This window comes from Rhopilema esculentum, chromosome 20 (genome assembly GCF_057945365.1).
Source record: "Rhopilema esculentum isolate cy_ngs chromosome 20, ASM5794536v1, whole genome shotgun sequence".
Lineage (NCBI taxonomy): Eukaryota > Metazoa > Cnidaria > Scyphozoa > Rhizostomeae > Rhizostomatidae > Rhopilema > Rhopilema esculentum.
This window is the reverse complement of record NC_142834.1, coordinates 4,720,326-4,746,313: the sequence shown is the minus strand read 5'-3', so window position 1 is coordinate 4,746,313 and position 25,988 is coordinate 4,720,326. Positions and strand designations below refer to the sequence as shown.

Genomic DNA, 25,988 nt, shown 5'->3' with positions numbered 1-25,988 from the left:
GAGAGTTGTTGTAATCGTATAAAAATTAGACATTTTCAACGAACTTTCTGAATTCAGTGTACCCTTCTTAGTTCAACTTATAGCTTGATACTCAATGGTGGCCAAATAGAGAGTTGGTGAAATCGTATAAAATTTAGACATTTTCAACAAACTTTCAGAATTCAGTGTGCCCCTCTTAGTTAAACTTATAGCTTGATACTCAATAGTGGCCAACTAGAGAGTTGTTGAAATCGTATAAAATTTAGACATTTTCAACAACGTTCAGAATTCAGTGTTCCCCACTTAGTTAAACTTATAGCTTGATACTAAAAGGTGGCCAAATAGAGAGTTGTTGAAAGCGTATAAAATTTTTAGATTTTCAACAAACTTTCAGAATTCAGTGTGCCCCTCTTAGTTAAACTTATACCTTGATACTTAAAGGTGGCTTAATAGAGAGTTGTTGTAATCGTATAAAAATTAGACATTTTCAACAAACTTTCCTAATTCAGTGTGCCCCTCTTAGTTAAACTTATAGCTTGATACTCAATAGTGGCCAACTAGAGAGTTGTTGAAATCGTATAAAATTTAGACATTTCCAACAAACTTTTAGAAGTCAGTGTGCCCCTCTTAGTTAAACTTATAGCTTGATAGTGAAAGGTGGCCAAGTAGAGAGTTGTTGAAATCGTATAAAATTTAGAGATTTTCAACAAACTTTCAGAATTCAGTGTGCCCCTCTTAGTTAAACTTATAGCTTGATACTTAAAGGTGGCTTAATAGAGAGTTGTTGTAATCGTATAAAAATTAGACATTTTCAACAAACTTTCCTAATTCAGTGTGCCCTTCTTAGTTCAACTGATAGCTTGATACTCAATCGTAACCAAATAGAGAGTTGTTGAAATCGTATAAAATTTAGAGATTTTCAACAAACTTTCAGAATTCAGTGTGCCCCTCTTAGTTAAACTTATAGCTTGATACTTAAAGGTGGCTTAATAGAGAGTTGTTGTAATCGTATAAAAATTAGACATTTTCAAAAAACTTTCCTAATTCAGTGTGCCCTTCTTAGTTCAACTGATAGCTTGATACTCAATCGTAACCAAATAGAGAGTTGTTGAAATCGTATAAAATTTAGAGATTTTTAACAAACTTTCAGAATTCAGTGTGCCCCTCTTAGTTAAACTTATGGCTGGATTCTCAAAGGTGGCCAAAAAGAGAGTTGTTGAAATCGTATAAAATTTAGACATTTTCAACAAACTTTCAGAATTCAGTGTGCCCCTCTTAGTTAAACTTATAGCTTGATACTACAAGGTGGCCAAATAGAGAGTTGTGGAAATTGGATAAAAATTAGGCATTTTCAACAAACTTTCAGAATTCAGTGTGCCCCTCTTAGTTAAACTTATAGCTTGATACTCATTGGTGGCCAAATAGAGAGTTGGTGAAATCGTATAAAATTTAGACATTTTCAACAAACTTTCCTAATTCAGTGTGCCCTTCTTAGTTCAACTGATAGCTTGATACTCAATCGTAACCAAATAGAGAGTTGTTGAAATCGTATAAAATTTAGACATTTTCAACAAACTTTCCTAATTCAGTGTGCCCTTCTTAGTTCAACTGATAGCTTCATACTCAATCGTAACCAAATAGAGAGTTGTTGAAATCGTATAAAATTTAGACATTTTCAACAAACTTTCAGAATTCAGTGTGCCCCTCTTAGTTAAACTTATAGCCTGATACTCAAAGGTGGCCAAAAAGAGAGTTGTTGAAATCGTATAAAATTTAGACATTTTCAACAAACTTTCAGAATTCAGTGTGCCCCTCTTAGTTAAACTTATAGCTTGATAATCGAAGGTGGCCAAATAGAGAGTTGTTGAAATCGCATAAAAATTAGACATTTTCAACAAACTTTCAGAATTCAATGTACCCATCTTAGTTAAACTTATAGCTTGATACTCCAAGGTGGCCAAATAGAGAATTGTTCAAATTGTATAAAAATTAGGTAATTTCAACAAACTTTCAGAATTCAGTGTGCCCCTCTTAGTTAAACTTATAACTTGATACTTAAAGGTGGCTTAATAGAGAGTTGTTGTAATCGTATAAAATTTAGACATTTTTAACAAACTTTCAGAATTCAGTGTGCCCCTCTTAGTTAAACTTATGGCTTGATTCTCAAAGGTGGCCAAAAAGAGAGTTGTTGAAATCGTATAAAATGTAGACATTTTCAACAAACTTTCAGAATTCAGTGTGCCCCTCTTAGTTAAACTTATAGCTTTATACTCAAAGGTGGCCAAGTAGAGAGTTGTTCAAATCGTATAATATTTAGACATTTTCAACAAACTTTCAGAATTCAGTGTGCCCCTCTTAGTTATACTTATAGCTTGATGCTAAATGGTAGCCAAATAGAGAGTTGTTGAAATCGTATAAAATTTAGACATTTTCAACAAACTTTCAGAATTCAGTGTGCCCCTCTTAGTTAAACTGATAGCTTGATAATCAAAGGTGGCCAAATAGAGAGTTGTTGAAATCGTATAAAATTTAGACATTTTCAACAAACTTTCAGAATTCAGTGTGCCCTTCTTAGTTATACTTATAGCTTGATACTCAAAGGTGGCCAACTAGAGAGTTGTTGAAATTGTATAAAATGTAGACATTTTCAACAAACTTTCAGAATTCAGTGTGCCCCTCTTAGTTAAACTTATAGCTTGATACTCAAACGTGGCCAAGTAGAGAGTTGTTGAAATCGTATAAAAATTAGACATTTTCAACAAACTTTCAGAATTCAGTGTGCCCCTTTTAGTTAAGCTTATAGCTTGATACCCAATAGTGACCAACTAGAGAGTTGTTGAAATCGTATAAAATTTAGACATTTCCAACAAACTTTTAGAATTCAGTGTGTCCCTCTTAGTCAAACTTATAGCTTGATACTCAATAGTGGCCAACTAGAGAGTTGGTGAAATCGTATAAAATTTAGACATTTCCAACAAACTTTCAGAATTCAGTGTGCCCCTCTTAGTTAAACTTATAGCTTGATACTCAATAGTGGCCAACTAGAGAGTTGGTGAAATCGTATAAAATTTAGACATTTCCAACAAACTTTCAGAATTCAGTGTGTCCCTCTTAGTTAAACTTATAGCTTGATACTTTAAGGTAGCTAAATAGTGAGTTGTTGTAATCGTATAAAAATTAGACATTTTCAACAAACTTTTAGAATTCAGTGTGTCCCTCTTAGTCAAACTTATAGCTTGATACTCAATAGTGGCCAACTAGAGAGTTGGTGAAATCGTATAAAATTTAGACATTTTCAACCAACTTTCAGAATTCAGTGTGCCCCTCTTAGTTAAACTTATAGCTTGATACTCAATAGTGGCCAACTAGAGAGTTGGTGAAATCGTATAAAATTTAGACATTTCCAACAAACTTTCAGAATTCAGTGTGTCCCTCTTAGTTAAACTTATAGCTTGATACTTTAAGGTAGCTAAATAGTGAGTTGTTGTAATCGTATAAAAATTAGACATTTTCAACAAACTTTTAGAATTCAGTGTGCCCCTCTTAGTTTAACTTATAGCTCGATACTCAAACATAGCCAAATAGAGAGTTGTTGAAATCGTTTAAAATTTAGACATTTTCAACAAACTTTCAGCATTCAGTCTGCCCTTCTTAAATAAACTTATAGCTTGATACTCAATGGTGGCCAGATAGAGAGTTGTTGAAATCGTATAAAATTTAGACATTTTCAACAAACTTTAAGAATGAAGTGTGCCCTTCTTAGTTTAACTTATAGCTCGATACTCAAACATAGCCAAATAGAGAGTTGTTGAAATCGTATAAAATTTAGACATTTTCAACAAACTTTCAGCATTCAGTCTGCCCTTCTTAAATAAACTTATAGCTTGATACTCATAGGTGGCCAAAAAGAGAGTTGTTGGAATCGTATAAAATTAAGACATTTTCAACAAACTTTAAGAATGAAGTGTGCCCTTCTTAGTTTAACTTATAGCTCGATACTCAAACATAGCCAAATAGAGAGTTGTTGAAATCGTATAAAATTTAGACATTTTCAACAAACTTTCAGCATTCAGTCTGCCCTTCTTAAATAAACTTATAGCTTGATACTCAATGGTGGCCAAATAGAGAGTTGTTGAATAAAGTGATAAATTTCAATGACACTAAAGATCAGCATTATGGAGGATCGCCAATTTGGAGTTAAATAGAAAAGTGTTGCGATCGTATAAAATAAGTAAAAAATGTCGATCAACTTAAAAATGAACACTACGAATCATTGTTCAATCGGAGGCAAAAATAGAATTGTTTAAAGTGTATAAAATTTAGACATTATCAACTTTCTATCCAAAATTAGTATTACCTTTTTAGTTCATCCTATAGTTTGATATTATGTATATGATGAAATAAGAAAAAGCCGATCAAGCTAAAGATGAACATTGCTATTGTGCCCCTTATAAGAGCTTGATAGATGTTTTATGAAATCTTATTAAATCTGGAAAATTTCAACAAACTATCAATGTTTTGATATGGCAAATATTTGAGTCGGGTTCTTCCAACAACATTACAACAACGTAAATAATCAAATCTTAAATACTGCACATTGCTTTATTTTTTTCTTTCCATGACCTGTTGATTTTGAAATATTCAGCATACTTCTCCTTCACTATTCGTTCTTATTTGTATCCTGTAGCAAAATATTTAAAGTGTGCTTTCCAACGAATGTATAACTTAAAGGGTTTTTGTTTTTAACTACAGTATCTAATTTATGTTTGTAGTTGAATCATCTGTTTATAAATTATATTCATTTTTTGCCCCGTCTGTATTAGACGATTGGCATCGACAAAAAAGGTGGGGATGAGATGGAGGATGTCATTTTACTATGACTAAAAAAATTGGGTAATCAAGACAATTTATATTTTCTACTAGGACTGTTATTTCAGATTATTCATTCTGGGTATGGGACTGTTAAATATGTTAGCGAAAGACTGCCCCTAACAATAAAACAGAATCTAAAAATTATATTTTACAAAATAGATACTGTGGAATAAGAATTGGGGAAGCAAGGATTCATTGGCTTTATGCTACTTTTTCATACCCTTTAAACTATACCCTCGTATTTATGAACAACTTCTCTTTTATAACGTATGGAGGACATTTAAAAATGGAGTAAATCTTTATATTTATGCCATATGGTTGAAAATATATAGTGCTCTATACTGACCGGGTGTTTTGGAGAAGTAGTTTAAACCCTACGGCAATTTTTGTCCAGTTTAATTTCTAGGGCGCTGGACGTTCGCCCCGACTCAGTTGCCCCATTGGCGAAAACAGCCAACACCACGAGAAGGCGGGGATGAGCTGCAGAGGAGAGGCTATATGTTGCGCTAGGCATTTCTCACTGTTTACTGTGAGACCTATATCACTCTGCCTTGAAGGCCAAAAAAAGGTTCCTCGTCGGGGGCTAGCCAACGAAGGTATCCCTTTGTCTCCTAGGAATACCCTCTATCTGACAAGCGTTGTGTGCAACGTCAATAGACGGAGACCGGCACCACAAGTCAGAGTACAGGCTAGCCCCCACCATATCCCTTTGTCTCCTTCGGGATACCATTCTGACAGTGTTGTGTGCGACGTCAATAGACGGAGACCGGCACCACTTATCAGAAGGAGGAACTGAAGGCTCATTGGCGCCATTCAGTTTTATATGTGGCAGAGGGATTGTTTGAAACTAACCAATAAAAATGAACGATATTAAAATAACAATATGGGATCCTGTCAATCATGCTGGCTTGTTGTTCTTATCAACCAATCATATCATTGTAAAGAGGGTGAGGCAAGAATGCTTTGCCATGAAAGACCGCCAAAACAGAGACCTTCGAAAAGCCCGCCAAATTTCGTTGAACAGAGTCCCGCCATGATATTTTGAAGATTTATTTTCTGTGAAATCCTTGGTTTACTCAGTGATTCTGTAAACTCTTACCAATAAACGGAAAATGAGGTAAATAACGTTTATTCTCTTCTTGGACATTGATTTATTTATCTCTTTAAAGGTGAAATTTGAATTCCTGATCTATCTGCTTCTTGTTGTCGCTAAACACAAAGCTTGTGTTGTAATCAAACATGGCCGACAATTTAAGCCAATGCATTGAAGCCCCCCGGTAGAAGGGCAGGGTTGCAGCCTATACAGTTGCTTCGCTTTTGTATTTGTAAATATCACTTTCACCCCAATGCCATATGTATTCAGCAATAAAGAACAGCCTAAAGCAATTCACGATAACAAAGTTTCACGAAATAAGAACCACAATTAGGTATTATTGTTTCGTATTATGAAAGTCTAGTATAAAACAGATTTGAAACTTATAGAAAGACTACGATGGATAATAATTTGTAAATCAGTTTTTTTTACTGATTGACTTTTGTACGAATACCCTAAACATGGAACCAAGTAATGTTTTGAATTTTATTTGGCCTTTTTATCTTATTGATCATAAATAAATTTCCAAGACAAAGATTTGTAAATAGACTGTTTTGTCACCTATCCTCGTCCAGTGCTTTACTGGTATACCATTTTGTATCTCAAATCTTTAATGTTCAATTTTATTTGTATATTTGTCTTGTATTTCTTGAGTTTTTATAGCTCTTATAACGTCCAAAACTAGATTGAAACAGTATTGATTGATAAGCTTTGAAATAGGATGGCACAGGACACTTAGAAATTATTATCCTCTTGTCATACGTAGAGCAAATTTTACTTTGTAAAGGGATATTCATCCTCTAAAAACATTATTATTCAAGAGAGGCAACGTGGGAAATTTATGATGCGGCGGTATCAAAATCGTCTGCCAAAGCAGAAAGGGAAACGTAGTTTAGCCAGTGGTGAAAACTGGTTTTAAATGATGGCCCTGCCCAGGAAGAGAAGGTCTGAGGTCTAATATTCACCACATTGACAAGATCCTAGGCAGTAATCGCAAGCTTTTTTTAATAATTATGACCCATGGACACATTTTCTCTTGTGTTAATAAATCAATGCAGGTTTCACTGAACGGTGCTACAAAAAGTGTCATGCAAAATTATTATTTAGTGGACTTAGATAGTATTTATGTCCTGCAGATATAGAAAATCAATTTTGAAATTAAAACAACATTAAGAACATCCAGGCACGGACCGAGATACAGGGGGGGGGGGGGGGGCAAGACGGCTTTACCCCCCAAATATTACAAGAAGTTAAGCTGTATGAGAAAAATAGTGTTATTTTGAAAAATATGGCTGTTTTCACACTTATCTATCAGGGCTGGCCCCTAAAACAAAAAATTGTATCATTGTGTTTGAACCCGAGCCTGGAGTTGTCCAAAAAATAAGAGCATCAAGCGTCGGCAAAAATTAGTTGTTCTTATAACAAAATGTTACCTTTTTAGTTCACCTTCAAGTTTGACATTTATCTATTGAATAAAGTTATGAATATCGATCCAACTAAACATGAACATTTCAGTGTTTCATTTTTATTTTATATTATGTTTTGACATTTAACAAATTAGTGAAGTAAAAAATGTCCATCAAATTAAACATGAACATTATGGAAGATCGCTATATCGGAGGCAAATGGAACATTGTTAAAATTGTATAAAATTTAGACATTTTCGACAAACTCTACACGTTCAGTATTAAATTTTTAGTTTATGTTATATTTTGATATTTATCAATCGGAGCCAAATGGAACATTGTTAAAATTGTATAAAATTTAGACATTTTCGACAAACTCTACACGTTCAGTTTTAAATTTTTAGTTTATGTTATATTTTGATATTTATCAATCGGAGCCAAATGGAACATTGTTAAAATTGCATAAAATTTAGACATTTTCAACAAACTCTACACGTTCAGTTTTACAATTTTTAGTTTAGGTTATTTTTTCTATTTATCAATTTAAATAAGTAAAAAATGTCGATCAAATTAAACATGAACATTATGGAAAATGGCTCAATCGTAGCCAAATAGAAAATGTTCAGATCGTATAAAATTTAGACATTTTCAACAAACACTCCAAAATCTGTGTTACCTTCCTAGTTCAACTTATAGTTTTATACTCAATTGTAACCGAATAGAAAAATTGTTGAAATCGTACAAAGTTAGACATTTTCACTTAACTATCTAAAATCAGTTTTACTTTCTTGAATCATTTTATAATTTCATATTTATCAATTGAATAATGTTATAAACGTCGATCAATCTAAGGATGAGCATTATGGAGGATTGCTCATGTCGCTGCTAAACAAAAATTATCGGCCATGTTTAAATGCAACACAAGCTTTGTGTATAGCAAGCACAAGAAACAGATATATCAGGAATTCAAGTGTGAGATTGACAGAGTATAACAAAGCATATGTTCGAGACGTGAAATAAGGCTCTAAGAGTAACCAATTTTTTATTTACTGGTAAGAGTTTACAGTTTTACTGTGTTAACCAAGGATTTCACAGATAATAAATCTTCATAATAACATGGCTGTACTCTGTCTAACGGAAATTTGGTAAGCTTTTCGTAGCTCTCTGTTTTGGCTGTCTTTCATGGCAAAGCATTCTTGCCTCGCCCTCTTTACAATGATATGATTGGTTGATGAAAACCACCTTCCAGCTTGATTGAGAGGATCCAATATTGCTAGTAAAATACCGTTTATTCTAATTTGTTAGTTTCAAACAATCCCACTGCCACATATAAAAATGAACTTCGCAAATGAGCACCCAGTTCCTCCTGACACTCGCACACAACACTGTCAGAATGATATCCCAAAGGAGACAAAGGGATATGGTGGGGGCTAGCCCTTACTCCGACTTGTGGTGCCGGTCTGCGTCAATTGACGTTGCACACAACGCTTGTCAGATAGAGGGGATTCCTAGGAGACAAAGGGATACCTTCGTTGGCTAGCCCCCGACGTGGAACCTTTTTTGGCTTTCAAGGCAGAGTGATATAGGTCTCACAGAATATTTAACTACATAGCAGAAATATTAGCTTTATTCAATTTGTAAATATCCTCCATACTTAAAAAATCATTAGTTTTCACAAATTCAAAGGAATAGCTGATAAGATCTGAACAAGGGGCATAAGGTCAATGAATCATCTTTTTCCCAATTCTTATTCCACAGTATCTATTTGCAATATAGAATTGATAGTTTCAGATCATTTGTAATGGCAGTCTTTTGCTAACAAGTTTAACAGTCCGATACCCAGAATAATTTAAATTGATAGACTTAATAGTAAATATACATTTTGTTACAACGACATTTTTGTCATTATTAAATGATACCCAGCATCCCAACCCCATTTTGTCAGTCCCAATTGTCTATTACAAACAGTGCACAAAACAGAATAAAGCTGCAATTTATTGCCACTGCTTCTAACATTCTAAATCTAACCTTCTTCTGAAGCCAGACTATTGACCCCAGACATAAATAAGATATTATATCCAAAAAACATAAAAATTCTTTCAAACAAACATTCTTTTGATAGCAAAGACTTAAATTTTTGCTACAAAATATCCATTAGACCTAACTGAGAAAGGGAAATATGATGTGTATGCAAAATTCAAAGGGGTCAAAGAGAAGAAGAAAATAACTTCAAGGTGCTATATTTTAGACTGAAAACATAATGGTATTTTGGTTTGATTGTAAGTTGGAAAGTACTTTAAAGGTCGAGAATGAGCTGGAATTCTTGTTAGACAGAATGTCTGCTGGTTTGATCATTCTGGCTGGAAAAACGTTTGAAAAATGTTGAAGATGCCAACTGCACAATCATCCTGAATTTTCGTCATAATGTCAATGTATCAGCAATGGACTTCAATTTTCAGACATGTTTCATTGCTGGTAATGAGAATAGTGAGCATACACCCTATGAGAATAGTCGAGGAAATGTAAAAGGGTGATTCTTGGGTTCATATCTTATCCAAACATAGGTATAAAGATATGTCGCAAAACATTTGTGTATTGGTGATGCACCTATTGAAAGATATCTAACGATAAAAGTACGGAGACCTGACTATGAGTTGCATAGATATAATTGGTAAATGGTGGACCTAGAAGTGATGTAGCAACAGACAATAATCTAAGGTATTCATCACTGCACAAATACATAAATTTTGCAATTCAAACTAGTATCGCAATTGGCAGTAAAGCATTAGTCCGAGTACCGTGGGTGCGTTTTGCAGATAGGGTTGTTATGCTTTTCATCAACAAACTAATACCTCAAAATTATGGGTAGATTTAATATAATTAATGTACCCATCTATATATACCCATTCCTTTTCTTGAAGAGCTTTAAAGGTCGACCCTTAATCGACCCCCACCCTTTTTTGAAAATTTATTAGCTGGAAGTAAATGAACTTGGACTGATCATTATAGCACCATCTAATGAGAGAGGGATGGGTAGAGGTACACTTTAGGCTTCAGTACTGAAGATACAGCGTAGCTGAGTAGCTGAAGTTCACTTAGAAGTAGCTAAAGCTCTCGTAACTGAATACAAAATAGACAAACTTATGCTTACTACGATAAAAATGATTGTGCCAACTCGCTATTGCCTATTAGATATAAAATGTGATAAATTTGCTTCATGATTTATTGAAACATACCAGCGAAAGAAAACACTAGCAAACATAAATATATATATCACACATGAAAACAGATTTCCCAAGGAAAATCGATTGGAACTTTTTGTAATTGAATCAAGTGCTCCTTCAGTAAACTTTAAGCGAGAAACCGATTCCTTGGTAAATTTGGGGAACCTGTAGGCTTTGAGCCGGTGAGAATGATATAAGAAATGTCCGTGTATCCATTGCGTGTATCCATTATCCATTGCAAAAATTTAGTCTCAGCACACAACAGACCTAAAACTAGTTCAACAAGCCGTCTTATGCGCAAGACAATATGCCAACCCCTAGGTATATATCAATATCAGCTAGTTTTTAAAAGTTACAACATTTTTGATAAAACAAATTGCACTTTTTGTTTAGTTGGTGGCTGTTTCATACATTTTGATTACTAATGAAAACAATTAGAAAATTTCACGCTGCATGAATTCAGACTCATTGCTGCACATTTTCCATTCATCATTGCACAAATTGATCATCACTGCACCATATAATATTGCCTGTGTAGCACTTTATTCAAACGATTAAAAATTGAACACAAAACACAATGTCAATGTAAGAGTTTTCGCATGTTGCTGTCTTGAATATATTTTGTGATTTCCTATGCCTGTGTTAATTGAAATGTTTATGCTCCCTTTTCACTCCCAAGCCCCATATGTTTCAAGATATCAAAATAATTATAAATGAATTAGTACCTCAATTGATAGAACAGCCTTAATCAATCCAAGCCATGTCAAACCAAATGTTGTCCTAAGTTCATCTTTCTTCGAGCATGAAGTATTTCCGAATAAAGCCAGAGAAAGGCACTTTCAGAAATTTAGCAAAATGATCTTATGAGACCTTTCTAAAAGTTCTTCAGTCATAATTCAAGTGTTGAAGAGAGGGCATCGAAAGTCACAAGCTTCAATGAGTGTCGAGAAAAAATTTTTAGAGAATAAATAAATACAAAATCAGGGAAAGGGCGGAGAGGCAGAACAACCAGTGACGGACTCAAATGTCGAAGAGATACCAACGAAAATCAGAACCTTCAATGAGTGTTGAGAAAGATTCTTTAAGGAATAAATAAAACAAATCAGGGAAAAGGGCAAAAAGAAAGAACAACAAGGGACGGTCTCATGTTTCTAAAAGACACCAAAGAAACTCGCAAACTTCAATTGATGTTGGAAAGGTTTTTTATGGAATGGATTAAAAGATAAATCAGGGAAATGGGCAAAATGGAAGAACAACGAAAGACAGTCTCAAGTTTTTAAGAGACACCAAAGAAACTCGCAAACTTCAATGAATGTTGACAAAGGTTTTTTGTGGAATGGATAAAAAGATAAATCAGGGAAAAGGGCAAAGTGGAAGAACAACAAAAGACGGTATCAAGTTTTTAAGAGACACCAAAGAAACTCGCAAACTTCAATGAATGTTGAGAAAAGTTTTTTATGGAATGGATAAAAAGATAAATCAGGGAAAAGGGCAAAGTGGAAGAACAACAAAAGAGGGTCTCGAGTTTTTAAGAGACACCAAAGAAACTCGCTAACTTCAATGAATGTTGAGGAAGGTTTTTTATGGAAAGGATAAAAGGATAAATCAGGGAAAAGGGTTAAGTGGAAGAGCAACAAAAGACGGTCTCGAGTTTTTAAGAGACACCAAAAGAAACTCGCAAACTTCAATGAATGTTGAGAAAGGTTTTGTATGGAATGGATAAAAAGATAAATCAGGAAAAAGGGCAAAGTGGAAGAACAACAAAAGACGGTCTCGAGTTTTTAAGAGACACCAAAGAAACTCGCTAACTTCAATGAATGTTGAGAAAAGTTTTTTATGGAATGGATAAAAAGATAAATCAGGGAAAAAGGGCAGAGTGGAAAAACAGAAAGGGACGGTCTCAAGTTTCGAAAAGACACCAACGAAAATCAGAAGCTTCAGTGAATGTTGAGAAATAATTTTTAGAGAATGAAAAAAACAAATGACGAAAAAGGGCAGAGAGGAAGGAAAACAAGGGACGATCTCAAGTTTTGAAGAGACACCAACGAAAATCAGAAGCTTCAATGAGTGTTGAGAAACACTTTTTAGAGAATAAATAAATAAAAGATCAGAGAAAAAGGCGGAGAGGCAGAACAACAAGGGAGGGACTCAAATGTCGAAGAGAAACCAACGATAATCAGAAGCTTCAATGAGTGTTGGGAAAAATTTTTAAGGAATGAAAAAAAGGGGAAAAGGGCAGAAAGGAAGGACAACATAGGACGGTCTCAAGTTTCGAAAAGATACCAATGAAAATCACAAGCTTCAAGGAATGTTGAGAAAGATTTTTTAGTGAATGAATTAAAAAATCAGCGTAAAGGGCAGAGAGGAAGAACAAAAAGGGACGGTCTCAATTGTCGAAGAGACACCATCGAAAATCACAAGCTTCAATGAATGTTGGGAGATATTTTTTAGAGAATGAATAAAAAATCAAAGAAAAGGTTTAGAGGAAGAACAAAAAGGGGCGGTCTCAAGTGTCGGAAAGATACCAATGAAAATCACAAGCTTCAAGGAATGTTGAGAAAGAGTTTTTAGAGAATGAATCAGAAAAATCAGCTGAAAGGGCAGAGAGGAAGAACAAAAAGAGACGGTTTTAAGTGTCGAAAAGATACCAACAAAATCACAAGCTTCAATGATTCTTAAAAAAGATTTTTTAAGGAATGACTAAAAATAATCAGCGAAAAGGGCAGAGAGGAAGAGCAACAAGGGACGGATTCAAGTGTTGAAGAGACACTAACAAAAATCACAAGCTTCAATGAATGTTGAGAAAGATTTTTTAAGGAATGATAAAAATAATCAGCGAAAAGAGCAGAGAGGAAAAGCAACAAGAGACGGATTCAAGTGTTGAAGAGACACTAACAAAAATCACAAGCTTCAATGAATGTTGAGAAAGATTTTTTAAGGAATGAATAAAAATAATCAGCGAAAAGGGCAGAGAGGTAGGGCAACAAGGGACGGATTCAAGTGTTGAAGAGACACTAACAAAAATCACAAGCTTCAATGAAATTGAGAAAGATATTTAAAGGAATGAATAAAAATAATCAGCGAAAAGAGCAGAGAGGAAGAGCAACAAGAGACGGTTTCAAGTGTCGAAGAGACACTAACAAAAATCACAAGCTTCAATGAATGTTGAGAAAGATTTTTAAAGAATAAATAGAAACAAAAATTCAGGGAAAAGGGCAGAGAGAAAAAACAACAAGGGACGGTTTCAAGTGTCGAAAAGATAGCAACGAAAATCACAAGTTTCAAGGAATGTTGGGAAAGATTTTTTAGAGAATGAATTAAAAAAGATCAGCTGAAAGGGCAAAGAGGAAGAACAACAAAAGACGGTTTCAAGTGTCGAAGAGACACCAACAAATATCACAAGCTTCAATGAATGTTGAGAAAGATTTTTTCAGAATGAATAAAAAAAATCAGCGGAAAGGGCAGAGAGTAAGAACAACAAGAGACGGATTCAAGTGTTGAAGAGACACTAACAAAAATCGGAAGCTTCAATGAATGTTGAGAAAGATTTTTTAAGGACTGAATAAAAATAATCAGCGAAAAGAGCAGAGAGGAAAAGCAACAAGAGACGGATTCAAGTGTTGAAGAGACACTAACAAAAATCACAAGCTTCAATGAATGTTGAGAAAGATTTTTTAAGGAATGAATAAAAATAATCAGCGAAAAGGGCAGAGAGGAAGAGCAACAAGGGACGGATTCAAGTGTTGAAGAGACACTAACAAAAATCACAAGCTTCAATGAAATTGAGAAAGATATTTTAAGGAATGAATAAAAATAATCAGCGAAAAGGGCAGAGAGGAAGAGCAAAAAGAGACGGTTTCAAGTGTCGAAGAGACACTAACAAAAATCACAAGCTTCAATGAATGTTGAGAAAGATTTTTAAAGAATAAATAGAAACAAAAATTCAGGGAAAAGGGCAGAGAGAAAAAACAACAAGGGACCGATTCAAGTGTCGAAAAGATAGCAACGAAAATCACAAGATTCAAGGAATGTTGGGAAAGATTTTTCAGAGAATGAATTAAAAAAGATCAGCTGAAAGGGCAAAGAGGAAGAACAACAAAAGACGGTTTCAAGTGTCGAAGAGACACCAACAAAAATGACAAGCTTCAAGGAATGTTGAGAAAGAATTTTTAAAGAATGAATAAAATAAAATCAGCGGGAAGGGCAGAGAGGAAGAACAACAAAAGACGGTTTTAAGTGTTGAAGAGACACTAACAAAAATCACAAGCTTCAATGAATGTTGAGAAAGATTTTTTAAGGAATGAATAAAAATAATCAGCGAAAAGGGCAAAGAGGAACAACAACAAAAGAGGGTTTCAAGTGTCGAAGAGACACCAACAAATATCACAAGCTTCAATGAATGTTGAGAAAGATTTTTTCAGAATGAATAAAAAAAATCAGCGGAAAGAGCAGAGAGTAAGAACAACAAGAGACGGTTTCAATTGTCGAAGAGACACCAAAAAAAATCACAAGCTTCAATGGATGTTGAGAAAGATTTTTTTCAGAATGAATAAAAAAATCAGCGGAAAGGGCAGAGAGGAAGAACAACAAAAGACGGATTCAAGTGTTGAAGAGACACTAACAAAAATCGGAAGCTTCAATGAATGTTGAGAAAGATTTTTTAAGGACTGAATAAAAATAATCAGCGAAAAGAGCAGAGAGGAAAAGCAACAAGAGACGGATTCAAGTGTTGAAGAGACACTAACAAAAATCACAAGCTTCAATGAATGTTTAGAAAGATTTTTTAAAGAATGAATAAAAATAATCAGTGAAAAAGGCAGAGAGGAAGAGCAACAAGAGACGGATTCAAGTGTTGAAGAGACACTAACAAAAATCACAAGCTTCAATGAATGTTGAGAAAGATTTTTTAGTGAATGAATGTCGATCAAATTAAACATGAACATTATGGAAAATGGCTCAATCGTAGCCAAATAGAAAATGTTCAGATCGTATAAAATTTAGACATTTTCAACAAACACTCCAAAATCTGTGTTACCTTCCTAGTTCAACTTATAGTTTTATACTCAATTGTAACCGAATAGAAAAATTGTTGAAATAGTATAAAACTTAGACATTTTCAGCAAACTATATGAAATCAGTGTTACCTTCTTAGTTCAACTGATAGTTTGATATTTATCAACTGACTAAATTTATAAATGTCAATCAATCTAAAGATGAACATTAAGGGGGATCGCTGAATCAAAGCTACACAAAAAATTGTTGAAATCGTACAAAGTTAGACATTTTCACTTAACTATCCAAAATCAGTTTTACTTTCTTGAATCATTTTATAATTTCATATTTATCAATTGAATAATGTTATAAACGTCGATCAATCTAAGGATGAGCATTATGGAGGATTGCTCATGTCGCTGCTAAACAAAAATTATCGGCCATGTTTAAATGCAACACAAGCTTTGTGTATAGCAAGCACAAGATGCAGATATATCAGGAATTCAAGTGTGAGATTGACAGAGTATAACAAAGCATATGTTCGAGACGTGAAATAAGGCTCTAAGAGTAACCAATTTTTTATTTACTGGTAAGAGTTTACAGTTTTACTGTGTTAACCAAGGATTTCACAGATAATAAATCTTCATAATAACATGGCTGTACTCTGTCTAACGGAAATTTGGTAAGCTTTTCGTAGCTCTCTGTTTTGGCTGTCTTTCATGGCAAAGCATTCTTGCCTCACCCTCTTTACAATGATATGATTGGTTGATGAAAACCACCTTCCAGCTTGATTGAGAGGATCCAATATTGCTAGTAAAATACCGTTTATTCTAATTTGTTAGTTTCAAACAATCCCACTGCCACATATAAAAATGAACTTCGCAAATGAGCACCCAGTTCCTCCTGACACTCGCACACAACACTGTCAGAATGATATCCCAAAGGAGACAAAGGGATATGGTGGGGGCTAGCCCTTACTCCGACTTGTGGTGCCGGTCTGCGTCCATTGACGTTGCACACAACGCTTGTCAGATAGAGAGGATTCCTAGGAGACAAAGGGATACCTTCGTTGGCTAGCCCCCGACGTGGAACCTTTTTTGGCTTTCAAGGCAAAGTGATATAGGTCTCACAGAATATTTAACTACATAGCAGAAATATTAGCTTTATTCAATTTGTAAATATCCTCCATTCTTAAAAAATCATTAGTTTTCACAAATTCAAAGGAATAGCTGATAAGATCTGAACAAGGGGCATGAGGTCAATGAATCATCTTTTTCCCAATTCTTATTCCACAGTATCTATTTGCAATATAGAATTGATAGTTTCAGATCATTTGTAATGGCAGTCTTTTGCTAACAAGTTTAACAGTCCGATACCCGGAATAATTTAAATTGATAGACTTAATAGTAAATATACATTTTGTTACAACGACATTTTTGTCATTATTAAATGATACCCAGCATCCCAACCCCATTTTGTCAGTCCCAATTGTCTATTACAAACAGTGCACAAAACAGAATAAAGCTGCAATTTATTGCCACTGCTTCTAACATTCTAAATCTAACCTTCTTCTGAAGCCAGACTATTGGCCCCAGACATAAATAAGATATTATATCCAAAAAACATAAAAATTCTTTCAAACAAACATTCTTTTGATAGCAAAGACTTATATTTTTGCTACAAAATATCCATTAGACCTAACTGAGAAGGGGAAATATGATGTGTATGCAAAATTCAAAGGGGTCAAAGAGAAGAAGAAAATAACTTCAAGGTGCTATATTTTAGACTGAAAACATAATGGTATTTTGGTTTGATTGTAAGTTGGAAAGTACTTTAAAGGTCGAGAATGAGCTGGAATTCTTGTCAGACAGAATGTCTGCTGGTTTGATCATTCTCGCTGGAAAAACGTTTGAAAAATGTTGAAGATGCCAACTGCATAATCATCCTGAATTTTCGTCATAATGTCAATGTATCAGCAATGGACTTCAATTTTCAGACATGTTTCATTACTGGTAATGAGAATAGTGAGCATACACCCTATGAGGATAGTCGAGGAAATGTAAAAGGGTGATTCTTGGGTTCATATCTTATCCAAACATAGGTATAAAGATATGTCGCAAAATATTTGTGGATTGGTGATGCACCTATTGAAAGATATCTAACGATAAAAGTACGGAGACCTGACTATGAGTTGCATAGATATAATTGGTAAATGGTGGACCTAGAAGTGATGTAGCAACAGACAATATTCTAAGGTATTCATCACTGCACAAATACATAAATTTTGCAATTCAAACTAGTATCGCAATTGGCAGTAAAGCATTAGTCCGAGTACCGTGGGTGCGTTTTGCAGATAGGGTTGTTATGCTTTTCATCAACAAACTAATACCTCAAAATTATGGGTAGATTTCATATAATTAATGTACCCATCTATATATACCCATTCCTTTTCTTGAAGAGCTTTAAAGGTCGACCCTTAATCGACCCCCACCCTTTTTTTGAAAATTTATTAGCTGGAAGTAAATGAACTTGGACTGATCATTATAGCACCATCTAATGAGAGAGGGATGGGTAGAGGTACACTTTAGGCTTCAGTACTGAAGATACAGCGTAGCTGAGTAGCTGAAGTTCACTTAAAAGTAGCTAAAGCTCTCGTAACTGAATACAAAATAGACAAACTTATGCTTACTACGATAAAAATGATTGTGCCAACTCGCTATTGCCTATTAGATATAAAATGTGATAAATTTGCTTCATGATTTATTGAAACATACCAGCGAAAGAAAACACTAGCAAACATAAATATATATATCACACATGAAAACAGATTTCCCAAGGAAAATCGATTGGAACTTTTTGTAATTGAATCAAGTGCTCCTTCAGTAAACTTTAAGCGAGAAACCGATTCCTTGGTAAATTTGGGGAACCTGTAGGCTTTGAGCCGGTGAGAATGATATAAGAAATGTCCGTGTATCCATTGCGTGTATCCATTATCCATTGCAAAAATTTAGTCTCAGCACACAACAGACCTAAAACTAGTTCAACAAGCCGTCTTATGCGCAAGACAATATGCCAACCCCTAGGTATATATCAATATCAGCTAGTTTTTAAAAGTTACAACATTTTTGATAAAACAAATTGCACTTTTTGTTTAGTTGGTGGCTGTTTCATACATTTTGATTACTAATGAAAACAATTAGAAAATTTCACGCTGCATGAATTCAGACTCATTGCTGCACATTTTCCATTCATCATTGCACAAATTGATCATCACTGCACCATATAATATTGCCTGTGTAGCACTTTATTCAAACGATTAAAAATTGAACACAAAACACAATGTCAATGTAAGAGTTTTCGCATGTTGCTGTCTTGAATATATTTTGTGATTTCCTATGCCTGTGTTAATTGAAATGTTTATGCTCCCTTTTCACTCCCAAGCCCCATATGTTTCAAGATATCAAAATAATTATAAATGAATTAGTACCTCAATTGATAGAACAGCCTTAATCAATCCAAGCCATGTCAAACCAAATGTTGTCCTAAGTTCATCTTTCTTCGAGCATGAAGTATTTCCGAATAAAGCCAGAGAAAGGCACTTTCAGAAATTTAGCAAAATGATCTTATGAGACCTTTCTAAAAGTTCTTCAGTCATAATTCAAGTGTTGAAGAGAGGGCATCGAAAGTCACAAGCTTCAATGAGTGTCGAGAAAAAATTTTTAGAGAATAAATAAATACAAAATCAGGGAAAGGGCGGAGAGGCAGAACAACCAGTGACGGACTCAAATGTCGAAGAGATACCAACGAAAATCAGAACCTTCAATGAGTGTTGAGAAAGATTCTTTAAGGAATAAATAAAACAAATCAGGGAAAAGGGCAAAAAGAAAGAACAACAAGGGACGGTCTCATGTTTCTAAAAGACACCAAAGAAACTCGCAAACTTCAATTGATGTTGGAAAGGTTTTTTATGGAATGGATTAAAAGATAAATCAGGGAAATGGGCAAAATGGAAGAACAACGAAAGACAGTCTCAAGTTTTTAAGAGACACCAAAGAAACTCGCAAACTTCAATGAATGTTGACAAAGGTTTTTTGTGGAATGGATAAAAAGATAAATCAGGGAAAAGGGCAAAGTGGAAGAACAACAAAAGACGGTATCAAGTTTTTAAGAGACACCAAAGAAACTCGCAAACTTCAATGAATGTTGAGAAAAGTTTTTTATGGAATGGATAAAAAGATAAATCAGGGAAAAGGGCAAAGTGGAAGAACAACAAAAGAGGGTCTCGAGTTTTTAAGAGACACCAAAGAAACTCGCTAACTTCAATGAATGTTGAGGAAGGTTTTTTATGGAAAGGATAAAAGGATAAATCAGGGAAAAGGGTTAAGTGGAAGAGCAACAAAAGACGGTCTCGAGTTTTTAAGAGACACCAAAAGAAACTCGCAAACTTCAATGAATGTTGAGAAAGGTTTTGTATGGAATGGATAAAAAGATAAATCAGGAAAAAGGGCAAAGTGGAAGAACAACAAAAGACGGTCTCGAGTTTTTAAGAGACACCAAAGAAACTCGCTAACTTCAATGAATGTTGAGAAAAGTTTTTTATGGAATGGATAAAAAGATAAATCAGGGAAAAAGGGCAGAGTGGAAAAACAGAAAGGGACGGTCTCAAGTTTCGAAAAGACACCAACGAAAATCAGAAGCTTCAGTGAATGTTGAGAAATAATTTTTAGAGAATGAAAAAAACAAATGACGAAAAAGGGCAGAGAGGAAGGAAAACAAGGGACGATCTCAAGTTTTGAAGAGACACCAACGAAAATCAGAAGCTTCAATGAGTGTTGAGAAACACTTTTTAGAGAATAAATAAATAAAAGATCAGAGAAAAAGGCGGAGAGGCAGAACAACAAGGGAGGGACTCAAATGTCGAAGAGAAACCAACGATAATCAGAAGCTTCAATGAGTGTTGGGAAAAATTTTTAAGGAATGAAAAAAAGGGGAAAAGGGCAGAAAGGAAGGACAACATAGGACGGTCTCAAGTTTCGAAAAGATACCAATGAAAATCACAAGCTTCAAGGAATGTTGAGAAAGATTTTTTAGTGAATGAATTAAAAAATCAGCGTAAAGGGCAGAGAGGAAGAACAAAAAGGGACGGTCTCAATTGTCGAAGAGACACCATCGAAAATCACAAGCTTCAATGAATGTTGGGAGATATTTTTTAGAGAATGAATAAAAAATCAAAGAAAAGGTTTAGAGGAAGAACAAAAAGGGGCGGTCTCAAGTGTCGGAAAGATACCAATGAAAATCACAAGCTTCAAGGAATGTTGAGAAAGAGTTTTTAGAGAATGAATCAGAAAAATCAGCTGAAAGGGCAGAGAGGAAGAACAAAAAGAGACGGTTTTAAGTGTCGAAAAGATACCAACAAAATCACAAGCTTCAATGATTCTTAAAAAAGATTTTTTAAGGAATGACTAAAAATAATCAGCGAAAAGGGCAGAGAGGAAGAGCAACAAGGGACGGATTCAAGTGTTGAAGAGACACTAACAAAAATCACAAGCTTCAATGAATGTTGAGAAAGATTTTTTAAGGAATGATAAAAATAATCAGCGAAAAGAGCAGAGAGGAAAAGCAACAAGAGACGGATTCAAGTGTTGAAGAGACACTAACAAAAATCACAAGCTTCAATGAATGTTGAGAAAGATTTTTTAAGGAATGAATAAAAATAATCAGCGAAAAGGGCAGAGAGGTAGGGCAACAAGGGACGGATTCAAGTGTTGAAGAGACACTAACAAAAATCACAAGCTTCAATGAAATTGAGAAAGATATTTAAAGGAATGAATAAAAATAATCAGCGAAAAGAGCAGAGAGGAAGAGCAACAAGAGACGGTTTCAAGTGTCGAAGAGACACTAACAAAAATCACAAGCTTCAATGAATGTTGAGAAAGATTTTTAAAGAATAAATAGAAACAAAAATTCAGGGAAAAGGGCAGAGAGAAAAAACAACAAGGGACGGTTTCAAGTGTCGAAAAGATAGCAACGAAAATCACAAGTTTCAAGGAATGTTGGGAAAGATTTTTTAGAGAATGAATTAAAAAAGATCAGCTGAAAGGGCAAAGAGGAAGAACAACAAAAGACGGTTTCAAGTGTCGAAGAGACACCAACAAATATCACAAGCTTCAATGAATGTTGAGAAAGATTTTTTCAGAATGAATAAAAAAAATCAGCGGAAAGGGCAGAGAGTAAGAACAACAAGAGACGGATTCAAGTGTTGAAGAGACACTAACAAAAATCGGAAGCTTCAATGAATGTTGAGAAAGATTTTTTAAGGACTGAATAAAAATAATCAGCGAAAAGAGCAGAGAGGAAAAGCAACAAGAGACGGATTCAAGTGTTGAAGAGACACTAACAAAAATCACAAGCTTCAATGAATGTTGAGAAAGATTTTTTAAGGAATGAATAAAAATAATCAGCGAAAAGGGCAGAGAGGAAGAGCAACAAGGGACGGATTCAAGTGTTGAAGAGACACTAACAAAAATCACAAGCTTCAATGAAATTGAGAAAGATATTTTAAGGAATGAATAAAAATAATCAGCGAAAAGGGCAGAGAGGAAGAGCAAAAAGAGACGGTTTCAAGTGTCGAAGAGACACTAACAAAAATCACAAGCTTCAATGAATGTTGAGAAAGATTTTTAAAGAATAAATAGAAACAAAAATTCAGGGAAAAGGGCAGAGAGAAAAAACAACAAGGGACCGATTCAAGTGTCGAAAAGATAGCAACGAAAATCACAAGATTCAAGGAATGTTGGGAAAGATTTTTCAGAGAATGAATTAAAAAAGATCAGCTGAAAGGGCAAAGAGGAAGAACAACAAAAGACGGTTTCAAGTGTCGAAGAGACACCAACAAAAATGACAAGCTTCAAGGAATGTTGAGAAAGAATTTTTAAAGAATGAATAAAATAAAATCAGCGGGAAGGGCAGAGAGGAAGAACAACAAAAGACGGTTTTAAGTGTTGAAGAGACACTAACAAAAATCACAAGCTTCAATGAATGTTGAGAAAGATTTTTTAAGGAATGAATAAAAATAATCAGCGAAAAGGGCAAAGAGGAACAACAACAAAAGAGGGTTTCAAGTGTCGAAGAGACACCAACAAATATCACAAGCTTCAATGAATGTTGAGAAAGATTTTTTCAGAATGAATAAAAAAAATCAGCGGAAAGAGCAGAGAGTAAGAACAACAAGAGACGGTTTCAATTGTCGAAGAGACACCAAAAAAAATCACAAGCTTCAATGGATGTTGAGAAAGATTTTTTTCAGAATGAATAAAAAAATCAGCGGAAAGGGCAGAGAGGAAGAACAACAAAAGACGGATTCAAGTGTTGAAGAGACACTAACAAAAATCGGAAGCTTCAATGAATGTTGAGAAAGATTTTTTAAGGACTGAATAAAAATAATCAGCGAAAAGAGCAGAGAGGAAAAGCAACAAGAGACGGATTCAAGTGTTGAAGAGACACTAACAAAAATCACAAGCTTCAATGAATGTTTAGAAAGATTTTTTAAAGAATGAATAAAAATAATCAGTGAAAAAGGCAGAGAGGAAGAGCAACAAGAGACGGATTCAAGTGTTGAAGAGACACTAACAAAAATCACAAGCTTCAATGAATGTTGAGAAAGATTTTTTAAGGAATGAATAAAAATAATCAGCGAAAAGGGCAGAGAGGAAGAGCAACAAGGGACGGATTCAAGTGTTGAAGAGACACTAACAAAAATCACAAGCTTCAATGAAATTGAGAAAGATATTTTAAGGAATGAATAAAAATAATCAGCGAAAAGGGCAGAGAGGAAGAGCAACAAGAGACGGTTTCAAGTGTCGAAGAGACACTAACAAAAATCACAAGCTTCAATGAATGTTGAGAAAGATTTTTTAGTGAATGAATTAAAAATTCAGCGTAAAGGGCAGAGAGGAAGAACAACAAGGGACGGTCTCAATTGTCGAAGAGACACCATCGAAAATCACAAACTTCAATGAGTGTTGAAAAAGATTTTTTTAAAAATGATCCAGTCAACGAAAATGCAGAGAGGCAGAACAACAAAGGATGGTCTGAAGTGTTGAAGAGATACTAGCAGATCTTACAAACTTTAATGAGTATGAGGAAGTGGTTTCTAGAGGATAAATCAAAGATTAATTCTGCAAAAAGGAAAAAGGGTCAGAGCAATAATAGATGGTCTAAAGTATCAAAGAGATACCAGCAGATCCCGAAAACCTGAATCAATTTGAAGAAGGGCTTTGTAAAGAATGAATCTAAGATCAAATCAGCGAAATGGGCAGAGGGTCAGATTAAATTAGCAAACCATTAAGTGGTAGAATTTTGCTCTATAATTACGAATAGACAATTTGGAAAATCAGAAAGTTTGTTTGATCTTATGTGAAATTAATGATCATCATAATGATGATCAACATCGCAACAAGCGAATAAATGAAAAATTAAATCAGCTAACGTAGAAAAGGGTCCTATAGAAGACACTCGTTTAACGTTAAAACGTTAGAAAGACACCACAGTTTGGAAGCCTAAAGCAAAGGTTGGTTCGCGATGCAAATAGCTTTCGGAAATGTAATACTTAAAAGGTTTCTCAAATATTTAGATGAGAAAGACAAAGCAATACCAGTTTATTTTCTACCATTTTTCAAAAGGCATCCAAACAACACTCACCACGTCCCTCGTCATTCATACACAATCTTCCGTAGCCATGTGTTTTGATCTGCAACGGAATTCATTTTTTTAGAGTTTTATCAACAAAAAAAGGTTCTGATAATCACGGAAACCAAGAAAGCTAAAGCAAAAAATATTAAGGAATGTATTCCTGGTTATGTTTTTAAAAAACTAGGAACAAGACGGAGTTTCAGACAGTGTACTTGAGGGATTCTTTTTTCTTATATGCCTAGTGCTTTCAATTTTCACAGCAGAATCGCATTGTCAATAGTTTTAAATGTTTTTCTATACTTAAGAAGATTATATATTGACACCAATAACCAATAGTATTAATGAATTAATGTTAACCATTGTTTTGCCGAGATGATAGACAGATTAATCGTCAAAGACATTCATGATCATAATGATACATGCAGATGAGAACATAGAATTCCATCATGTATTCCATTTTCCATAGGTATTAATTTTGGGGGCTATCTGAAACCGAATTCTTAAGGACTACATAGCATGCTGAAAAACAAAGATTTTACAAAGATGATGGGATTACAGTCAAGTCAATACCACATAGCAGGGTGGACATTATTCCAGGGCCAGGAGGAGAGACGCTAAAAGTTTAGCTAGCGAGTTAAATGTAAAGCTCAATCAACATAAATAGGTAGAAATAAAGAAAAAAGCGACTGGTTTTCGGAAGGTTCAATATGCCAACGCCTAGAACAAGCTAACTCATTGTTTGGTGCTGAATGCATTTTAGGAATTGTTAGGTGGCTACATTTTTACATTTTTGCCAGAGATTAAAAAATTACTTTTTAGAAATTTTTATTGAAAGAGCTACCAAGCAAGGAACTTTTGTTGGTGTCCAGCAAAAAGGTTTTCATTCTAAAAATTTTCTGGGCCTCTCTCACCAAAGGGGAAGGGGGGGGGGGGTAATCATTTATCTTTAGAATAGGGGTGCCTAGGTTACTTTTAGGCTCTAGAATTTGGACAAAGTTTATTAAAGTTCTTCAATATAAAAAACCGTGATTCTATATTGGACAAATAATTTTTACGAAAAAAAAAAATTTTCTTTAATTTCCGGTGATCAATGGTCTTAGAAATTTAAACGAAAAACAAATTCAATTGTAAAACCCCTTTCTTGGGACCAGGAAATTCTAAAGCAATTTCTTTGGTAAATCAAAATGAGAAAGGATTTGAAAAAAGTCGAGAAAAATCGCAAACTGCCGTCTAAAGAAAATTTTTTGGAAAGATTTCATGCTAGAGGGACGAAGTGTACACCACGTACACCACGTGCACAGAAGAAGAGAAGGCAAAAGAAATTTGGTTTATAAATAAACAAAGTAAAAAATTGCAGTAATTTGATACTTCTTACCTTCATGAAATTATTGGTTATCTTCAGTTGCCGCGAAGGTGATTGTGTAGGATATTTCCACTGGGATAAGTACACTGTTGTCGATAATAATTTTCTTGGAAGCCATGTTGTTTTCAAAGTGAAAAATTTTGTTGGCACATGCCTTGCTGGGCATGATGGGAAGGTAAGTCTCCTCCGTAGGAGAAAAATATGAATATTGAAACAAATCGAGTGGTTTGAGGGCAAGTGAAAATTAATCCCACCGAATTTTTTTAAGCCGGAAATATTTCCTATCAAAATTTTCAAACGCTAGAAAAATCTCGTTTTTAATTTTAAACTATAATTAAACTATATTAATTTTTGCTAAAACTAGCGTT

General features: G+C 34.4%; 1 protein-coding gene across 1 annotated transcript in view; it reads right to left on the bottom strand.

Moving 5' to 3' along the window:
- The window catches only part of LOC135687877 (uncharacterized), a 131,074-nt gene extending 105,311 nt beyond the window's left edge, over positions 1-25,763 (bottom strand). The window contains exons 1-2 of the transcript XR_016144984.1: positions 25,633-25,763; positions 24,267-24,315 (exon numbers count right to left, since the gene is read on the bottom strand). The gene's annotated coding sequence lies outside the window, so the exon portion shown is untranslated. The remainder of the gene's footprint in view (positions 1-24,266; positions 24,316-25,632) is intronic.
- Between the last annotated feature and the right edge of the window lie 225 nt (positions 25,764-25,988).